Here is a 6,670-nt window from a genome sequence, read left to right as displayed (position 1 = left end):
GTTGAGATGAATGACCTTGACTTATATTCAAGGTTGCAAAAAAAAAGGAGGCCTGGGGTGGGGATATTGAGTAATTAACATGCTAGAATGAGGGGATATGATGTATGTGGAATTGAATGACATTGACTAGCCTTCAAGGTCACAGGTCAAATGTGTAAAACCTTTTAAAATATATGACTATTTCTGAATATCAAAGAAATCTAGGGGGATGATATTTAGCCAATAACATACTGGGATGAAGGGTTATAAAATAGACGGGCTGTCTACTTTATTCAAATGAATGACCTTGACCCAATTTCAGGATCATATGTTTAAATTTGTTAAAACATTGAATTGACTTCTAAGTAGCCATAATTTCATTGTTTATGGTAAAGGAAACCTACATTAGATACTATTCAATTATAGCCTTTGGTTGAAGTCGACACCTGGATTTATTAACCTGAGAAAAGATATATTTACCAAGGACATAGAGCGTTCATTTGGAGACACGTCATAGTTCTATGTTTAGAAACACCCAGTCCTTCAACAAAAATCACACGCTCCAAGTCGATATCGATTTTTAACGGTGGACACGTGATCCACTTCTGGCCAATCACTTGTCGGGGAATATTTTGAAAAAATAAAATAAAAACTTATTTCGCCTGTATACCAATATATCTTTATTACTAAAAACTCTGTAAAAATGTACTAAAATATGTTTGAAATGCGTGGTGATTTCTTATTTTGAGTAATTCCATGATGATATTCAGTTGTTATGTACATGTATTACTATAGTGCCATGTTCTGCTTGTTATGACCAATAAAATGTTGAATTATCCTGTCAAGTTATGTAATTTTCTATTCAATTAAAGAGTACCACATTGTTTATCATGTTTATCTAACTGCAGTTATTGATATTCATTTTTATCAAAAAGAGCTGATATGAGTTTTTCTTTTTCAAAATTAATACACTATCTCTATTGAGATAAAGAAGCAAAATGTTGAGGAGTTGTGGAAATTCTTTGTACCATATGTTTTTATGACACTAGTAAGCCGACATTAGCAACAATTTCATTTTCTTGTTGAGTGCCATTCCTTCAGTGCCTTTTACTATAACACCCAATATCTTTCCAAAATCCCTTTCAAAAGTCTTGGTCAAATCATTCTTAGATTGAAACTAAGCTGCTTATTTTGGTATTCTTCTTATTACAATAACAATAATAAGATGTGTGTGTTTTTTTAATTAGAACTGGAACAGATCAATTGATTTTGTTTTACAAATGTTGATCTAATTATGTTGCTAGCAAACCATCCCTATATATATATAAGTATTGGGGTAAATAATATTAACTTTTAAAATCTCCCGATGATCTACAAGAAGTAGGACATGTACGCCTTTTGAGCAAGCTTGCCGAGGCTGGAATTACATAGAAATTATAATTATAGAAATATATACTTATTGCTTTAAAAGAATATTTTCTCAGATATCCATGGAATAGTGTGCTATGATATATCTGGAAAGATTATGCATATCTATGAGATCATGGTTGTTCTTAGACAATCGGTCTTTATGATAAAAAAAAATCTTCAGTTTTTACAGTTTATACATACATGTAATATTGACTAGGAGTAAGGTTAGGTCCTTGGTGTGATTATTTGGTTGTCCTAGTAACAGTTTGACAACTAAAAATAATCATTTATTTGGTTGGAGATTTCTGTGTCTGCACCCTCCAGGTAGGGGAATATTTTCTATTATTAACTAACACATCAGATTTGTTTAAAGTCCATACACAAGAAAATATTCATAAAAGCTGAAGGCCAGACAAGGTTGATCAGTTTCCTCAAATATTGTAAAGCTGAATGTCTTACAATTCTTTCATTAATCTTAATCCTGCCAGGACATGCTGACTGACTATATACAAATAATATATATATTGCAAATTCTGGTTAAATATTTATAGAGTCTATCACTTTTTTTCTTGTGTAATAATACAACTTGATAAAAAAAAAACAGCTAGAAGCTAATAATTCTCAAAGCAAAGTATGATTATTTAAATAAAGAATTATTTAGGCTAGAAGGAACACTACATCTTCGTTTCATCCGCAGTACGGTGAGAATTGTGATCTCTCAAATGCCGGATACATTTCGAGAGCGTTTATAAGTTTTATTTACGGTACCGTCGAGAATGCGGCGCTGCAGTTGCATTGTTTACCGAACGTCTGTTTGTAGTAGGTCTATTAGGTATGTTTTTTGATAGGGAGGTACACGTCTACAATAAATTGAGACGCAAGATTAACATTTCAGCACGTTTGTAAAACTATCCATTCGTCCTGAATTAATTGGAGGGTTTTAAAAGTAAATGGTCTAGAAATACTCGGGACGAAATGTGTCTTCCTTTCTCCCAATGTACAACCCTAATATGTATTGGATGCTTTGTGAAATCGTCAAGCGAAAGTACGTTCATCATATATTATTTTAACAACGGACAGATCATTCGGCGAAACATTGCATTCACAAACAAACGATTAATTATGCGTCTCTGATATCGGCTAGAAACCTAAGATATGGAATAAATATACGTATAGTAGATAAACAAATATGCAAATTTGTATTTATTTACTAAAAATTATATCTACTGCTAATTTATCGTAACTAGCCACCATAGATAGGAAATCTCGATTAAAATAGTTATCTTCTCAGATCGTTTTATTCCATTTCGTTTTCAATCAATCCTCGCGTTTCGTTCCACCTACTTTCAATCCATTCCGTTCCTGTGAGCAAAACATGTTTCGTTCCGTTCTATTCGCGTTTCGTTCCAAACAGTAAATTGTTTTTCGTTCCGTTCCGTTTAGGCCTTGTTTCATTCCGTTTTCATTGCGTTTTCATTCCATTCCGTTTGTCAACTGAAACGCTGACACCACTGTATCTGAAAAAATTATCAGATCATCCAGGTAGATGAGGCATATCTGAAGATGTAGGTCACCTAAACACTCTTCCATCAGCCGTTGGTAAGTAGCTGGCGCGTTGTCTAGCCCGAATGGCATTCTAAAACTCATAAAAGCCCAATGGTCCGTCCAACTGTAAATGCTGTCCGTTCCTTATCAACTTCATCGATCTCCACTTGATGATAACCAGACTTCATGTCTAAGACGGTGAAATACTTAGTACCAGTCAGAGCCTCGAGTATCTCCTCTATTCTTGGAAGTGCATAGGAGTCCTTTATAGTCCTGTCATTCAATTCTCTGAAATCTATACACATCCTTAACTGTCCATCTTTCTTGCGCACTAACACAATAGGCGAAGCCCAAGGACTATGAGACGGTCGTATGATTCCAGTATTTGTCAGCTGATGTAGATGATTCCTGACCTCCTCATACATGGACGGTGGGATACGTCGGTGTCTCTGCTTGAAAGGAGTAGGATTACTCAACACTATTCGATGCTTGACAGCTGATGAAAATCCAATGTCCTCATCATTGTGGGAGAATACATCTTCAAACCCAGCTAGAATGTTCCTTACTTCTGCAACCTTATCCTCTGACAGGGTACCAGAGCCAATCTCCGACTTCTCAAATATGTCATCAAACTTCTGACGTAATTCCTCAGTCTCAACATACTCCTTACCCTCAATATTGACAGGCGTGATCTCGCAGAGAACCGCTCGGGGTGCAATGACCATAGTGTGGTTGGACATATTGAACAACTGGACATGTAAACTCCTATTTCCTTTGTAATGATAATGAATCATAGCAGGATTCAAGTCCAATTCCGACTGAGATGTAATACAGTCCTTCCCTGGCTGTAATAAGGCGCATGTTGGATGATATGGTATCTCCTTGTCGACATATGACTTAACCACTACAGAGCTGTTTGGAGACACACTGATGTTCTTCTCCTCAGAACTTCTCACAATACCAAGCCTAAAGTTGTTCCTTGCCAGATCCTTCTCCCTTAGACTGAGACATCTAAATGCCAGAAACCAAGGTGTATAAAGGTCAGCTTCCTGCAGGAATCTAGCACCATGCTGCTGGCGACATCCATCTAACAGTACTGACAGTATGCTGGTACCAAGTAGCAGGGGTACTCTGGAGTTGTATTGACTATCGTCTGGAACAACCAATAAGATACAGTCTTGTAATGTCCTTCCAGCTAATCCTGTAGTATCTATGGCAGTCTCTATAAATCCTAGATAAGGCAGAGATTGTCCATCTGCACACTCTATGTTAAGTACACAACTCAATGACTGATTAGGAATGTGTGACAGCTTCGAGTCATAGTAAGACTTGGCTACTGTGGACACTGTCGAGCCTGTGTCTAACAGTGCACGGGTCTCGTTCCCTTAAATAAAAATCTGGACTTCATTGGAAGATCCATTCAATCCACCGCTGTCCTGGGTATAATTATCTCCCTTGGGGCTCTGTACTCCCTGACCTAATGGTGTCCCCTCCCCATTGGTCCCTGTCCATTTAAACGTTGCTGTTGGTGTTGACGAGGTGCTGGTCTACTAACGTTAGTTGCTGCTGCTGTTGAGGCTTGGGTTTTGGTGGCTTGTTGTTACTACTTCATGACTTCAATGATTTAACATCAGAGATAAGTTGTCTTATCATCCCTTCCAACCTCTTGTACCGCTGATCCTCAGGGGAAGGTGTATCACTACTAGCCATCTTCCCCATAGCCATCTTGGACTTGTCCTTGAGGTCTGTATTCAACTCGGACTCTATCTTCCTCAACTCTACTTTGAAGTCCTCATAGCCTGAACATAAATCATACTTGGCTGCTGATCGATCCTTCAGGGAAGCTCTAAGTCCTTTCCATATCCTACTGTGCAGCATTTGATTACGTCTTTCCCTGGAAAGTGACTCCATCCTTGTAGCCTTGGTCAATAAATCCTCAAGACAACATCCCCATGAAGCAACATCCTCATTCTCTTCCTGGATCGCATTGTAGAATTTCCCCATGAGAGCCTCTTGATCCTCCACCACTCCGTAATTACTCTCCAACCGTCTAAGTAATTCAACAATGGAAGCCTCTGTACCAAGTCACATAGCCACCTTTCCAGCATTTCCTCCGAGTGATCTTCTGACTAGCTGTCCTAATGCTTCAGATGTGATAGTAGCATCCTTCCTCAGACATTCTACTTCGTAACGCCATACATCATAGGCTGTCTCCCCTTAAACAGTAGGATATCCACTAAATGGTGGCAATCTGGCATTCGGCGTCACTACTAGGCGCTCTACTTCCTTCTTCACATCCTGTTCTCCACCTAGCTGCTTCACATATCCAGTCATCCACTGTTTACAATCCTCAGCATTTTCAAACTTTGGTGTGACACCCAGATCCTGGAATGCCTGAACTATTTTTTCTCCATCCATGGTGTATAGTGTATAAGAAATTGAACAGAAACACAAAAGTTGAATAAATAAGCAACACATCAATTACTAAGAAATTCTGAAATGTAAACAAACCCAAAAAGAAAATAACACAACAACAAGTTATAGGGTTAAATACTTACACTCAGTATCCTGCTAAAGGTAAGAACAATATCTCTGACATGCTAAACCAGCGATATATGCTCAGCATCATTGCGCAGAAAATAGATGAATATCACTGAGTCAGCAGGCAAAAAATACACGAAAAGCTGCAAATAATGTAACAAAGACAACTGGACTGACCACTAACGAAAACGAGGTAACACCTATATTTAGAACAATTACCTTATATGGACGTAACAAGGTAAGACAAGTGAAATGTGACAACATACTCACGTGTTCAAAAACAACACAGGTAAACGGCACATTGATCGGACACAGCACATGTATACGCGAACAGCACGATATACGCAGCTCAACAATTAATTTAATTTAAAAACATTTTATCACAGCCTTTATTAAAACATCAATATTTTCACATTGTAACAATTGTATCTATTGTTATCATTACTGACAACTTTAATTTTATTTCTTAACCAGCAGTCAGTCGAGGGACGATAAACGAGAGTTGACGCAACACGGCTGGAGGACCTGTATCGTTATACAGCATTTGTAATTTTACACAAAAAAGTGAGAGAAATAAAATCAATGAGATCAATTGATCACAATACTTCGCCAGGGAAATAGAAACACTAATTTGCTTATTAAAACCGACCTAGTGGAAATTAAGCATCATTCTATACGATTTCTGACTAATTATTTTGAATCTACAATTAACGACGGTGGACACAGGTTTTTTGTCCTTGGTGTCGACAAACATGCCATTGTTCCGGGCCTTAAAATATATTGTCAATGTCAAGTAATACGTCAACGTTTCCGTGGACACGAGCATTCTTTGTCACAAGGATATCATTTTACTACATATATATTGCACAGGTGAAAAACAGCACCTCACGACTGGCTCGAGCAGACGCGCCGTGCCAAGGTATACCCAGCGTTTAGTCAAACACAGTCTACACAAGCGTACAAGGTCAACTGTCGCCTAACACAGGGCTTTATTCATGCGAAATTGAATCTATTATTTTAATGGTTATGATATCAGGACAGCACTATACGTTAAATAGGCTTTTTGCCTATATGATATTCTTTATTAGTAAAAACGATAGTGTCTTGAACAAATAACTAAGCCCTCATCACACTCTAAAACATACCTTGCACAAAAACACAAACTAATCACTGCAAATTACCCCTTTTTTACGCC

Source organism: Mizuhopecten yessoensis, unplaced genomic scaffold (genome assembly GCF_002113885.1).
Source record: "Mizuhopecten yessoensis strain PY_sf001 unplaced genomic scaffold, ASM211388v2 scaffold8131, whole genome shotgun sequence".
Lineage (NCBI taxonomy): Eukaryota > Metazoa > Mollusca > Bivalvia > Pectinida > Pectinidae > Mizuhopecten > Mizuhopecten yessoensis.
This window is presented reverse-complemented; position numbering follows the sequence as displayed.